The sequence below is a fragment of the Oncorhynchus keta genome, chromosome 23, assembly GCF_023373465.1.
Source record: "Oncorhynchus keta strain PuntledgeMale-10-30-2019 chromosome 23, Oket_V2, whole genome shotgun sequence".
NCBI lineage: Eukaryota > Metazoa > Chordata > Actinopteri > Salmoniformes > Salmonidae > Oncorhynchus > Oncorhynchus keta.
The window spans coordinates 1,804,561-1,820,225 of NC_068443.1; the positions used below are offsets into that span (position 1 = coordinate 1,804,561).

The 15,665-nt window shown below is 49.6% G+C and overlaps 1 protein-coding gene across 1 annotated transcript in view; it reads left to right on the forward strand.

Moving 5' to 3' along the window:
• Nucleotides 1–15,665, forward strand: part of LOC127910874 (vesicle-associated membrane protein-associated protein A-like) — a 29,131-nt gene that overhangs the window by 1,586 nt on the left and 11,880 nt on the right. The gene's annotated exons all lie outside the window — the stretch shown is intronic.

A 15,665-nucleotide genomic window follows, 5' to 3' on the forward strand; every position in this document is an offset into this window, starting at 1 on the left:
CTGCACACCTTGGACCCTCCCACCTGCACACCTTGAACCCTCCCACCTGCACACCTTGAACCCTCCCACCTGCACACCTTGAACCCTCCCACCTGCACACCTTGAACCCTCCCACCTGCACACCTTGGACCCTCCCACCTGCACACCTTGGACCCTCCCACCTGCACACCTTGGACCCTCCCACCTGCACACCTTGGACCCTCCCACCTGGACCCTCCCACCTACACACTGCTGCCTCATACCCATCAGCTTGACACCTGTAACAACGTAATGTATTCGGTACAAAAGCACGTACAGGATAACTTGTATATCCTAACATCACTTTCAGGCAAAAACTCAACTTCAAAGGTCAAAAGAGAAGACAATGACTGTTCTGTTTCCTCACTCTCGCCACCTTGTCTGCGTCGCATCAAACGACGAGCATCACATACACAGTCTCTTTCCCCTCAGCTGGTCAGCGTTTATATCTACTGCTACCCCAGTTATCACTCCTTTCATTGGTGCCCTTTGTAGCTCAGTTGGTAGAGCATGGCGCTTGTAACGCCAGGGTAGTGGGTTCGATTCCTGGGACCACCCATTGACTGTAAGTCTTTTATTATTATTATATTATATTATTTTTGAAAGCGAAACAATTCACTTTTCTTGCCTCCCATTTTTTGTTTTTACTCTGAGCGCCTTCTCCCTCAAACCAACAGAAACAATAAATGATCACTAGACCATTTCTGGTTACCCTCACAAACTTTTTTCCCCCCCAGCCTGAATCCACAAATGGATCAGGTTAAAGGCAAGAGTCCCTATTTTTTCCCATAAACTTCACTCCTACTGTCAGACTCATCTGTGCATACCGAGGTCTCCGATAACTTCACCACATCTACCACCTCCGATACTACAACCTCATGAAATTACATTTCTCCTCCTGTGTTCGTTCGGGTGTCGTAACTGGCTCAGTCAGTGACGTGTACAGATTGTCTTATGTACACACTAGTTCTAGCTTGTTTATCGTACCAGTTTTTTTTTTTTTTTAATTGACCACAATGCTGGTGATGTTGACAGTCGGTGTGTCTTATATCGCTTTAGGTTGACAGATTACGTCCGTCTACAAAGTCGAGTGACATTTTTGTTTCGATGTGACTTGAACACTTCCTAAAAATACATTAATTTGACTTGACAATTGAAATCAACCTTAAGCTGGTGAAAGACAAAAAAAAAAAAAAAAAAATTGTTGGTGAGCAGCTTCCATAACTGTCGGAGGTCGACTGATTTTAATTGGCCGATTTCAAGTTTTCATAACAATCTGTAGTTGGCCTTTTTGGATACCTGATTATGGCCTTTTTAATTTATCATCGAATCACAGCCTACTTCAACTTTGCCAAACGCGTGGTGATTTAACAAGCGCATTCGCGAAAAAAGCACAATCGTTGCACAAATGTACCTAACCATAAACATCAATGCCTTTCTTAAAATCAATACACACAAGTGTATATATATTTTTAAACCTGCATATTTAGTTAAAATAAATTAATGTTAGCAGGCAATATTAAATTGTCACTTCTCTTGCGTTCAGTGCAAACGGAGTCAGTGTATATGCAGCAGTTTGGGCCTCCTGCCTCGTTGGGAACTGTGACCATAATTAATTAATTTGCCTGAATTGTACATAATTATGACATAACATTGAAGGTTGTGCAATGTAACAGGAATATTTAGACTGATGGATGCCACCCGTTATATAAAATACAGAACGTTTACATATTTCACTGAAAGAATAAACGTTTTGTTTTAGAAATGATCGTTTCCGGATTCGACCATATTAATGACCGAAGGCTCGTATTTCTGTGTGTTATTATGTTATAATTAAGTCTATGATTTGATAGAGCATTCATTCAAACAGCACTTTCGTGCGTTTTGCCAGCAGGTCTTAGCAATGTTTGCTTCACAACGCTGTTTATGACTTCAAGCCTATCAACTCCTGAGATGAGGCTGGCAATACTAAAGTGCCCATTAGAACATCCAATAGTCAAAGGTATATGAAATACTAATGGTGTAGAGAGAGATAGTTGACGCGTCATAATTCCTATAATAACTACAACCTAAAACGGCCGTGCCCTCTGATAGCTCTGGTCCTGGGTGTTACTAATGACCTGGACCAGAGCTGGCCGTGTCCTCTGATAGCTCTGGTCCTGGGTGTTACTGATGACCTGGCCCAGAGCCGGCCGTGCCCTCTGATAGCTCTGGTCCTGGGTGTTACTAATGACCTGGCCCAGAGCCGGCCGTGCCCTCTGATAGCTCTGGTCCTGGGTGTTACTAATGACCTGGCCCAGAGCCGGCTGTGTCCTCTGATAGCTCTGGTCCTGGGTGTTACTAATGACCTGGACCAGAGCCGGCCGTGCCCTCTGATAGCTCTGGTCCTGGGTGTTACTAATGACCTGGCCCAGAGCCGGCTGTGCCCTCTGATAGCTCTGGTCCTGGGTGTTACTAATGACCTGGCCCAGAGCCGGCTGTGCCCTCTGATAGCTCTGGTCCTGGGTGTTACTAATGACCTGGCCCAGAGCCGGCCGTGCCCTCTGATAGCTCTGGTCCTGGGTGTTACTAATGACCTGGCCCAGAGCCGGCCGTGCCCTCTGATAGCTCTGGTCCTGGGTGTTACTAATGACCTGGCCCAGAGCTGGCCGTGCCTCTGATAGCTCTGGTCCTGGGAGTTACTAATGACCTGGCCCAGAGCTGGCCCTCTGATAGCTCTGGTCCTGGGTGTTACTAATGACCTGGACCCAGAGCCGCCCTCTGATAGCTCTGGTCCTGGGTGTTACTAATGACCTGGCCCAGAGCTCTGGTCCTGGGTGTTACTGATGACCTGGCCCAGAGCCGGCCGTGATAGCTCTGGTCCTGGGAGTTACTAATGACCTGGTCCTGATAGCTCTGGTCCTGGGTGTTACTTATGACCTGGACCAGAGCTGGCCGTGTCCTCTGATAGCTCTGGTCCTGGGAGTTACTAATGACCTGGCCCAGAGCCGGCCGTGCCCTCTGATAGCTCTGGTCCTGGGAGTTACTAATGACCTGGCCCAGAGCCGGCCGTGCCCTCTGATACGTCTTCTGATCAATCAGCCCAACTTCTCATCATCAGTCACAAGATTTATGTTTACCCCTTCAACAAATTAAACCCGAGACTCACTAACTGCTTTCTAAATGACAACGGTAGGCGAGCACGCAACAATTTTTTTAGGATAAACAAATTTCATGTCACGTAATTGGCCAGCTCTCTCCCTTCCCTGGCTCAATAGGCCATGCCGGGGTCACCCATGCCGGGGTCACCCATGTCAGGGGGGAGATAACACACATCTTCTCTTTAACCTCGACACCAGATGACAAACATAATGTAAATATATGGTGTGTAGGTAGGTAGGGCGTAAGTAGCAAGACAGCTCCCACCAATACCGTGCCACTTGTGTGTTGAACGCAAACTAGTATTACAATTACGTAATATTTTTAAGCTCTCGTGACAAGTATGTGAAACTGTATGTGAAACAGCCTAGATCCTGTCTAGGTGGATGGATGGCCCTGTGCAGCCTAGATCCTGTCTAGGATGGCCCTGTGCAGCCTAGATCCTGTCTAGGATGGCCCTGTGCAGCCTAGATCCTGTCTAGGATGGCCCTGTGCAGCCTAGATCCTGTCTAGGATGGCCCTGTGCAGCCTAGATCCTGTCTAGGATGGCCCTGTGCAGCCTAGATCCTGTCTAGGATGGCCCTGTGCAGCCTAGATCCTGTCTAGGATGGCCCTGTGCAGCCTAGATCCTGTCTAGGATGGCCCTGTGCAGCCTAGATCCTGTCACAAAATGACTATGTAGGAGTTGACAACTGTCTCAAACAGTTCTTTCTGAATTTAACTTGAACACAGGCTCGAGGCTGTGCAATAACGCACTGTGTTCTGGAGGAGATAAGGATGTTAATTGGTTCGCCACCAAAATACATTTAGACCAGTCATGCTTATCGGTTTATAGGTTAATTTGAATAATTGTGTGGAATTTAAATTGCCGCGTTGTGTGTTTTCGTTAGTCCTCATTAGTCCTCATGATGCATTTATTTGTCACCTGTCAGGATACAGTGACTAGTTAGAGGAGAGGAATATCCTACCACCTCTGAGGAGAGGAATATCCTACCACCTCTGAGGAGAGGAATATCCTACCACCTCTGAGGAGAGGAATATCCTACCACCTCTGAGGAGAGGAATACCCTACCACCTCTGAGGAGAGGAATACCCTACCACCTCTGAGGAGAGGAACACCCTACCACCTGTCAGACAGGATATAGAGAAGCTCCTCAGTCTGTAGTCTACTGGAGTGAAGCCTGCTTTTAGAAGCCCCCCGTCATGGTTCAATTATTAACACTTTCTAAATGTAATCACTTGTTAAATTACGGGCCACGATTTAAAAAAGGTTGTTTTTGTTTTCCTTCTCGGTCTCAACTCGTAAAACGTGTCTCCCATGCGTAGGCAATAGCCTGGCTGCCGGTGACATCATCAGTGGTGCCACCCACTACTTTGCAGTGACACTACAAAGTAGTGTCGGGGCTGCGTATGGCGTAGTGTCGGGGCTGCGTATGGCGTAGTGTCGGGGCTGCGTATGGCGTAGTGTCGGGGCTGCATATGGCGTAGTGTCTGGGGGTTCTGTATGGCGTAGTGTCTGGGGTTCTGTATGGCGTAGTGTCTGGGCTGCGTATGGCGTAGTGTCTGGGCTGCGTATGGCGTAGTGTCGGGGCTGCGTATGGCGTAGTGTCGGGGCTGCGTATGGCGTAGTGTCGGGGCTGCGTATGGCGTAGTGTCGGGGCTGCGTATGGCGTAGTGTCGGGGCTGCGTATGGCGTAGTGTCTGGGGGTTCTGTATGGCGTAGTGTCTGGGGTTCTGTATGGCGTAGTGTCTGGGCTGCGTATGGCGTAGTGTCTGGGCTGCGTATGGCGTAGTGTCGGGGCTGCGTATGGCGTAGTGTCGGGGCTGCGTATGGCGTAGTGTCGGGGCTGCGTATGGCGTAGTGTCGGGGCTGCGTATGGCGTAGTGTCGGGGCTGCGTATGGCGTAGTGTCTGGGGCTGCGTATGGCGTAGTGTCTGGGGCTGCGTATGGCGTAGTGTCTGGGGCTGCGTATGGCGTAGTGTCTGGGGCTGCGTATGGCGTAGTGTCTGGGGCTGCGTATGGCGTAGTGTCTGGGGGCTGCGTATGGCGTAGTGTCTGGGGGCTGCGTATGGCGTAGTGTCTGGGGGCTGCGTATGGCGTAGTGTCTGGGGGTTCTGCGTATGGCGTAGTGTCTGGGGGTTCTGTATGGCGTAGTGTCTGGGGGCTCTGTATGGCGTAGTGTCTGGGGGGTTCTGTATGGCGTAGTGTCTGGGGGCTGCGTATGGCGTAGTGTCTGGGGTTCTGTATGGCGTAGTGTCTGGGGGGTTCTGTATGGCGTAGTGTCTGGGGGGTTCTGTATGGCGTAGTGTCTGGGGGTTCTGTATGGCGTAGTGTCTGGGGGTTCTGTATGGCGTAGTGTCTGGGGGTTCTGTATGGCGTAGTGTCTGGGGGTTCTGTATGGCGTAGTGTCTGGGGGGTTCTGTATGGCGTAGTGTCTGGGGGCTGCGTATGGCGTAGTGTCTGGGGGCTGCGTATGGCGTAGTGTCTGGGGGCTGCGTATGGCGTAGTGTCTGGGGGCTGCGTATGGCGTAGTGTCTGGGGGGTTCTGTATGGCGTAGTGTCTGGGGGGTTCTGTGGCGTAGTGTCTGGGGGTTCTGTATGGCGTAGTGTCTGGGGGGCTGCGTATGGCGATGGTCCTAATAATAAGTCCATCTAGGTCAAGTCATTCACAAGGCCTAAATGCCATATGTTAACATACATATTTAGGTTAGGCTACATTCTGTCAATTCACAGTTCAACTATAAGCCTGTATGAAATGGGGAACAGGAAAGACTGCTACTTCCTGATGCACAGACTGTGTTGCCATGGACACGCCGTGTTGCCATGGACACGCCGTGTTGCCATGGACACGCCGTGGTGCGAGGGACACGCCGTGGTGCGAGGGACACGCCGTGGTGCGAGGGACACGCCGTGGTGTCGTGGGCTAACCCAATGCCCACTGTCCCGTCGTGGGCTAACCCAGCTCTGCCAGGCCTAATCTCACTTCGTTGTGGTGATCAGTGTATTGAGTAGGTCATAGTAATCTAGAAAAACGTTGGTTATTGATTCATGTTAGAGGATGGATGAATGGTCATTGATCCTGAAGCAACAAAAAAAATCCTATTTGCATTTCCTCAGCTTGTCTCTAAGCAAGAGGATGTGATCATAGATTGAATTGGGTTTTAGCTGTGTTGTCCATATGGACCCCATCAGTATTAAACTAAACCCAAGCTTTCTGTGGGGAGTATAACCAAATGCTGTCCCCCATGTCCCCTCAGATCAGGATACACTTCCTGATTTTTGATGCAATCATTTCCTCCCTAGGTATGGATGGTATGGATGGTATGGATGGTATGGTATGGTATGGATGGTATGGATGGTATGGATGGTATGGAAACGAGCGTAGAACCATTGTAGGTTACTTGACTGAGTCACAATGTTGTTTGGTGCAATGACAGACATTAGACCCTGTCTTTCAGTATATCATGTTGATCTGAAACTGTGTTATGGTCAAGCCAGGTCACCGCAAAACATGCCCTAATAAACCCATCAGCTGGGAAAATGGATACACAACCACCTCCATTTATCTGTCTGCGGGGCAACTAATCACTAATTCATCTGAGTTTGGTGTAATTTGACTTGGCCTCTAGCTGTGTTGACAACATGATGGGAAAATCTGCACCGTGTTGGGACCATGCTGATTGGTTAAATCTGGACCATGCTAACTGGTTAAATCTGGACCGTGTTGGGACCATGCTGACTGGTTAAATCTGGACCGTGTTGGGACCATGCTGACTGGTTAAATCTGGACCGTGTTGGGACCATGCTGACTGGTCAAATCTGAACCGTGTTGGGACCATGCTGATTGGTTAAATCTGGACCGTGCTGATTGGTTAAATCTGGACCATGCTGATTGGTTAAATCTGGACCATGCTGGGACCATGCTGGTTGGTTAAATCTGGACCGTGTTGGGACCATGCTGACTGGTTAACTGGTTAACTCTGGACCATGCTGACTGGTTAAATCTGGACCGTGTTGGGACCATGTTGACTGGTTAAATCTGGACCGTGTTGGGACCATGCTGACTGGTTAAATCTGGACCGTGTTGGGACCATGCTGACTGGTCAAATCTGAACCGTGTTGGGACCATGCTGATTGGTTAAATCTGGACCGTGTTGGGACCATGCTGATTGGTTAAATCTGGACCGTGCTGGCTGTTAATGTCCTTATAGGAAACAGCAGACCAGCTGTCACCAGATGGACAGAGAGCAGCACCGGAGTAATGATGGTAGCTAATGTCTCCCCATGAATTTTACTGGAGTCAATCAACCTGAGTCAACAAATCAGGTCACAAAGGCTGCATTTACACAGGCAACCCAATTGTTGGCAAAAGATCAGATCGATCAAAAGACAAATTAGTGTCGAAAGTTCAGAATTGGGTTGACCGTCAACGCAGCCACAGTCCTTCCATCTCCAATATGGAGAGCATGGGATCTCCTCTCCATATGATATTACCTGTCCTTCTGTAGCTCAGTTGGTAGAGCATGGCGCTTGTAACGCCAGGGTAGTGGGTTCGATCCCCGGGACCACCCATACGTAGAATGTATGCACACATGACTGTAAGTCGCTTTGGATAAAAGCGTCTGCTAAATGGCTTATATTATTATATATTATTATATTATTATATATTATATTATTATATATTATTATATTATTATATTATTACCTGAGCTAAGGGAACCTTCAATTGGTTTAATCCATTAGGATTTGGCTTCTAGCCTCGGAAAGTGCTACGTGATGCAATGACCTGTTTACATACAGTCGGCTGTTGGTGTTACTGGTAACGAATGACTCCGACCATGTCATTAGTCAGCTGTTGGTGTACTGGTAACGAATGACTCCGACCATGTCATTACAGTCAGCTGTTGGTGTACTGGTAACGAATGACTCCGACCATGTCATTACAGTCGGCTGTTGGTGTTACTGGTAACGAATGACTCCGACCATGTCATTACAGTCAGCTGTTGGTGTTACTGGTAACGAATGACTCCGACCATGTCATTACAGTCAGCTGTTGGTGTACTGGTAACGAATGACTCCGACCATGTCATTACAGTCGGCTGTTGGTGTACTGGTAACGAATGACTCCGACCATGTCATTACAGTCAGCTGTTGGTGTACTGGTAACGAATGACTCCGACCATGTCATTACAGTCAGCTGTTGGTGTACTGGTAACGAATGACTCCGACCATGTCATTACAGTCAGCTGTTGGTGTACTGGTGACGAATGACTCCGACCATGTCATTACAGTCAGCTGTTGGTGTACTGGTGACGAATGACTCCGACCATGTCATTACAGTCGGCTGTTGGTGTACTGGTAACTAATGACTCCGACCATGTCATTACAGTCGGCTGTTGGTGTACTGGTAACTAATGACTCCGACCATGTCATTACAGTCGGCTGTTGGTGTACTGGTAACGAATGACTCCGACCATGTCATTACAGTCGGCTGTTGGTGTACTGGTGACGAATGACTCCGACCATGTCATTACAGTCAGCTGTTGGTGTACTGGTGACTAATGACTCCGACCATGTCATTACAGTCAGCTGTTGGTGTACTGGTAACGAATGACTCCGACCATGTCATTACAGTCAGCTGTTGGTGTACTGGTGACTAATGACTCCGACCATGTCATTACAGTCAGCTGTTGGTGTACTGGTGACTAATGACTCCGACCATGTCATTACAGTCAGCTGTTGGTGTACTGGTAACGAATGACTCCGACCATGTCATTACAGTCAGCTGTTGGTGTTACTGGTAACGAATGACTCCCACCATGTCATTACAGTCAGCTGTTGGTGTACTGGTAACGAATGACTCCGACCATGTCATTACAGTCAGCTGTTGGTGTACTGGTAACGAATGACTCCGACCATGTCATTACAGTCAGCTGTTGGTGTACTGGTGACTAATGACTCCGACCATGTCATTACAGTCAGCTGTTGGTGTACTGGTAACGAATGACTCCGACCATGTCATTACAGTCAGCTGTTGGTGTTACTGGTAACGAATGACTCCCACCATGTCATTACAGTCAGCTGTTGGTGTACTGGTAACGAATGACTCCGACCATGTCATTACAGTCAGCTGTTGGTGTACTGGTAACGAATGACTCCGACCATGTCATTACAGTCAGCTGTTGGTGTACTGGTGACGAATGACTCCGACCATGTCATTAGTCAGCTGTTGGTGTACTGGTAACGAATGACTCCGACCATGTCATTACATACGGCTGTTGGTGTTACAGGTAACTAATGACTCCGACCATGTCATTACAGTCGGCTGTTGGTGTACTGGTAACGAATGACTCCGACCATGTCATTACAGTCGGCTGTTGGTGTACTGGTAACGAATGACTCCGACCATGTCATTACAGTCAGCTGTTGGTGTACTGGTAACGAATGACTCCGACCATGTCATTACAGTCGGCTGTTGGTGTACTGGTAACGAATGACTCCGACCATGTCATTACTGTCAGCTGTTGGTGTACTGGTAACGAATGACTCCGACCATGTCATTACAGTCAGCTGTTGGTGTACTGGTAACGAATGACTCCGACCATGTCATTACAGTCAGCTGTTGGTGTACTGGTAACTAATGACTCCGACCATGTCATTACAGTCAGCTGTTGGTGTACTGGTAACTAATGACTCCGACCATGTCATTACAGTCGGCTGTTGGTGTACTGGTAACGAATGACTCCGACCATGTCATTACAGTCAGCTGTTGGTGTACTGGTAACGAATGACTCCGACCATGTCATTAGTCAGCTGTTGGTGTACTGGTAACGAATGACTCCGACCATGTCATTACAGTCGGCTGTTGGTGTACTGGTAACTAATGACTCCGACCATGTCATTAGTCAGCTGTTGGTGTACTGGTAACGAATGACTCCGACCATGTCGTTACAGTCAGCTGTTGGTGTACTGGTAACGAATGACTCCGACCATGTCATTACAGTCAGCTGTTGGTGTACTGGTAACGAATGACTCCGACCATGTCATTACAGTCGGCTGTTGGTGTACTGGTAACGAATGACTCCGACCATGTCATTACAGTCAGCTGTTGGTGTTACTGGTAACGAATGACTCCGACCAGTCTGGATCTGGAGCGTTGCATCCAGTTACTCCTTTTAAAAGGGTCAATCTGCAGTTGAAACAATAGCGAAGCCTCTCGGCACCGACAAATGGGCTATAAATACACAAGGTTACCACTTTGTCCAGAGGGGACCGCGTGTAGGGGACTTTGTGTACTTTGTCCAGAGGGGACGGCGTGTAGGAGACGTCGTCCAGAGGGGGACGGCGTGTAGGAGACGTCGTCCAGAGGGGGACGGCGTGTAGGAGACGTCGTCCAGAGGGGGACGGCGTGTAGGAGACGTCGTCCAGAGGGGGACGGCGTGTAGGAGACGTCGTCCAGAGGGGGACGGCGTGTAGGAGACGTCGTCCAGAGGGGGACGGCGTGTAGGAGACGTCGTCCAGAGGGGGACGGCGTGTAGGAGACGTCGTCCAGAGGGGGACGGCGTGTAGGAGACGTCGTCCAGAGGGGGACGGCGTGTAGGAGACGTCGTCCAGAGGGGGACGGCGTGTAGGAGACGTCGTCCAGAGGGGGACGGCGTGTAGGAGACGTCGTCCAGAGGGGGACGGCGTGTAGGAGACGTCTTGTTTTCATCCTGTAAAGCATGTCAAATCGCTAATGTTTTGGCGTAGGCTTCAGCAACATTTATGTAAAGACTTTTTGGCTTGTCTGTTGGGAGTGTCTTATCGCCGGGCTTGAGTAAGTTACTTTACATTCTAACTGCAATCGGTTACTAGTTACTTGTCCAAAATCGTTATCATCAACGTAACGTTTGGATTACCTCAAACTCAGTAATTTAATCGGATTTACTTTCCCCCTTGAGAGACATTAAGAAGACCAAAAGGATCCTTCAAACACATGTGGAGTTAAATTAAATGTAATTTGAGAACTAAGGTGTCAATTTAAACTCGGCAACAAAAAACAAAGATCCCCTTTTTTCAGGACCTTGTCTTTCAAAGATAATTCGTAGAAATCAGAATAACTTCACAGGTCATAAAGGGTTTTAAGTTTCCCATGCTTCAATGAACCATAAACATGTGGAATAATCCTTAAGACACTTAACAGTTTACAGACGGTAGGCAATTAAGGTCACAGTTATGAAAACTTAAGACATTAAAAGGGGTCTTTCTGTGAACTCTGGAAAAACACCAAGAGAAAGATGCCCAGGTTCCCTGCTCATCTGCGTGAACGTGCCTTTAGGCATGCTGCAAGGAGGCATGAGGACTGCAGATGTGGCCAGGGCAATACATTGCAATGTCCTTACTGTGAGACGCGTAAGACAGGGAGACGGGACGGACAGCTGATCAGCTTCGCAGTGGCAGACCATGTGTATCAACACCTGCACAGGATTGGTACATCCGAACATCACACCTGTGGGACAGGTACAGGATGGCAACAACACCTGTCCGAGTTACAACAGGAACGCTGTTGCCAGAGAATTTAATGCTAATTTCTCTTCCTAAGCAGCTTCCAATGTCATTTCACATATAAGTCCAACTGGCCTTATAATCACAGACCACCTGTATGGCATCATGTGGGTGAGCGGTGTGCTGACGTCAACGTTGGGAACAGAGTGCCTCATTGTGGGGTGACAAGCCCTCCATCAGTTATGGTCAGACGGTCCACAATAGTCTGGGAGAGGCTGGACTGAGGGCTTGTAGGCCTGTTGTAAAGGCAGGTCCTCACCAGACATCACTGGCAACAATGTCGCCTATGGGCACAAACCCACCGTCGCTGGACCAGACAGGACTGGCAAAAGTGCTCTTCACGGACGAGTCGCAGTTTTGTCTCACCAGGGGTGATGGTCAGATTTGTGTTTATCGTCAAAGGAATGAGCGTTACAACGAGGCCTGTACTCTAGAGCAGGATCGATTTGGAGATGGAGGGTCCGTCGTGGTCTGAGGTGTGTCACAGCATTATCGGACTGAGCTTGTTGTCATTGCAGGCAATCTCAATGCTGTGCGTTACAGGGAAGACATCCTCCTCCCTCATGTGGTACCCTTCCTGTAGGCTCATCCTGACATGACCCTCCAGCATGACAATGCCACCAGCCATACTGCTCATTCTGTGTATGATTTCCTGCAAGACAGGAATGTCAGTGTTCTGCCATGGCCAGCGAAGAGCCTTCATCTCAATCCCATTGAGCACTTCTGGGACCTGTTGGATCGGAGGGTGAGGGCTAGGGCCCCAGAAATGTCTGGGAACTTGCAGGTGCCTTGGTGGAAGAGTGGGGTAACATCTCACAGCAAGAACTGGCAAATCTGGTGCAGTCCATGAGGAGTAGATGCACTGCAGTACATAGTATCTAGTGTGGCCACCAGCTGCATTGACGTATCTAGTGTGGCCACCAGCTGCATTGACTGTCACTTTTGATATTTTGTATATTTGAGCAAACATTCTTTCTATATTTAAGAAATCCATTATAGCACAATTTTAGTTTTTCAAAAGTATCTGTAGTCAGTATCTGTAGTAAAAAATGCCTTAACTGATTCCAGGTAGTGAGTTACTCCCCAAACGGTGCAGCTCTGATGTGAAGGACAGAGAAATTTGTCAAATCTGTAAAATAAAATAAAAATGTATTGTAAATTTTGGGGCGGCAGGGTAGCCGGTAGCCTAGTGGTCAGAGCGTTGGGCTAGTAACCAAAAGGTTTCAAGTACGAATCCCCAAGCTGTTGTTCTGACAAGGTACAAATCTGTCGTGTTTTTTTTTTGTTGTTGTTGAGGCACGAGTTGCGTGACATCGTTTAACCTTTCGTTATGTTTCTTCTGATGGCTTCAAAGAAGTGTTCCTCTTTCCTGATGATATACACACCGAACAGAACACAATGCCAACGTCCCCTCAACTTGAGACATTGGCTGAACTGTTGCCAGAGAATGTAATGCTAATTTCTCTTCCTAAGCAGCTTCCAATGTCATTTCACATGTAAGTCCAACTGGCCTTATAATCACAGACCACCTGTATGGCATCATGTGGGTGAGCGGTGTGCTGACGTCAACGTTGGGAACAGAGTGCCCCGTTGTGGGGTTATGGTCAGGCATAAACTACGGACAACTAACACAGCTGCATTTTAAAAATCGATGGGCAATTTGAGTGCACAGAGATGCCGTGACGAGATCCCGAGGCCCGTTGTCGTGCCATTCATCCACCGCCCTCACCTCATGTTTCAGCGTGATAATGTACAGCCTCGTGTCGCAAGGATCTGGACACAATTCCTGGAAGCTGAAAATGTCCCATGAAACCTCACCCATTGTACGACAGCGTGTTCCAGTTCCCGCCAATATCCAGCGACTTCACACAGCCACCGAAGAGGAGCGGGACAACATGCCACAGGCCACAATCAACAGCCTGATCAACTCTATGTGGAGGAGATGTGTCACGCTGCATGAGACATGGTCACACCAGATACTGACTGGTTTTCTGATCCACACCAGATACTGACTGGTTTTCTGATCCACACCAGATACTGACTGGTTTTCTGATCCACACCAGATACTGACTGGTTTTCTGATCCACACCAGATACTGACTGGTTCTCTGATCCACACCAGATACTGACTGGTTCTCTGATCCACACCAGATACTGACTGGTACTCTGATCCACACCAGATACTGACTGGTGTTCTGATCCACACCAGATACTGACTGGTTCTCTGATCCACACCAGATACTGACTGGTTTTCTGATCCACACCAGATACTGACTGGTTTTCTGATCCACACCAGATACTGACTGGTTTTCTGATCCACACCAGATACTGACTGGTTTTCTGATCCACACCAGATACTGACTGGTGTTCTGATCCACACCAGATACTGACTGGTGTTCTGATCCACACCAGATACTGACTGGTTCTGATCCACGCTCCAACCTTGTTTTTAAGGTATCTGTGACCACCAGATGCAGATCTGTATTCCCAGTCATGTGGAATCCATAGATTAGAGCCCAATTTCAACTGATTGGTGGTCACACCAGATACTGACTGGTTCTGATCCAAACCCCTACCTCTTTATTAAAGGTATCTGTGACCAACAGATGCAGATCTGTATTCCCAGTCATGTGGAATCCATAGATTAGAGCCCAATTTCAACTGATTGGTGGTCACACCAGATACTGACTGGTTCTGATCCAAACCCCTACCTCTTTATTAAAGGTATCTGTGACCAACAGATGCAGATCTGTATTCCCAGTCATGTGGAATCCATAGATTAGGACCTCATTGATTGTTCACTTGACTGATTTCCTCATGTGAACCGTAACTCAGTAAAATACTTTAAATGGTTGTATGTGTTATCCAGATGTGTTCATCTCCTCTCATGTGATTACATGTTCTCTCCCTCTGTCTCCCACCTCCCCCCTCTGCTTCCCCCTCTGCTTCCCCCTCTGCTTCCCCCTCTGCTTCCCCCTCTGCCCCCCCGCTGCCTCTGCCTCTCTCTCCCCCCCCTCTGCCTCTCTCTCCCCCTCTGCCTCTCTCTCCCCCTCTGCCTCTCTCTCCCCCTCTGCCTCTCTCTCCCCCCTCTGCCTCTCTCCCCCCTCTGCCTCTCTCCCCCTCTGCCTCTCTCTCACCCCCTCTGCCTCTCTCTCACCCCCTCTGCCTCTCTCTCACCCCCTCTGCCTCTCTCTCACCCCCTCTGCCTCTCTCTCCCCCTCTGCCTCTCTCTCCCCCTCTGCCTCTCTCTCCCCCTCTGCCTCTCTCTCCCCCTCTGCCTCTCTCTCCCCCCCTCTGCCTCTCTCTCCCCCTCTGCCTCTCTCTCCCCCTCTGCTCTCTCACCCCTCTGCCTCTCTCTCACCCCCTCTGCCTCTCTCTGCCCCTCTCTGCCTCCCTCTCCCCCCTCTGCCTCTCTCCCCCTCCCCTCTGCCTCTCTCTCCCCTCTGCCTCTGCCTCACCCCTCTGCCTCTCCCCCTCTGCCTCTCTCTCCCCCTCTGCCTCCCTCTCCCCCCTCTGCCTCCCTCTCCCCCCTCTGCCTCCCTCTCCCCCCCCCTCTGCCTCTCTCTCCCCCTCTGCCTCTCTCTCCCCCTCTGCCTCTCTCTCCCCCCCTCTGCCTCCCTCTCCCCCTCTGCCTCCCTCTCCCCCTCTGCCTCCCTCTCCCCCCTCTGCCTCTCTCTCCCCCTTCTGTCTCTACCTCTCTCTCCCCCCTCTCCCCCTCTCTCTGCCCCTCTCTGCCTCCCTCTCCCCCCTCTGCCTCCCTCTCCCCCCTCTGCCTCTCTCTCCCCCTCTGCCTCCCTCTCCCCCTCTGTCTCTACCTCTCTCTCCCCCTCTCCCCTCTCTCTGCCCCTCTCTGCCTCCCTCTCCCCCTCTGCCTCTCTCTCCCCCTCTGCCTCTCTCCCCCCTCTGCCTCTCTCTCCCCCTCTGCCTCTCTCTCCCCCTCTGCCTCTCTCTCCCCCTCTGCCTCT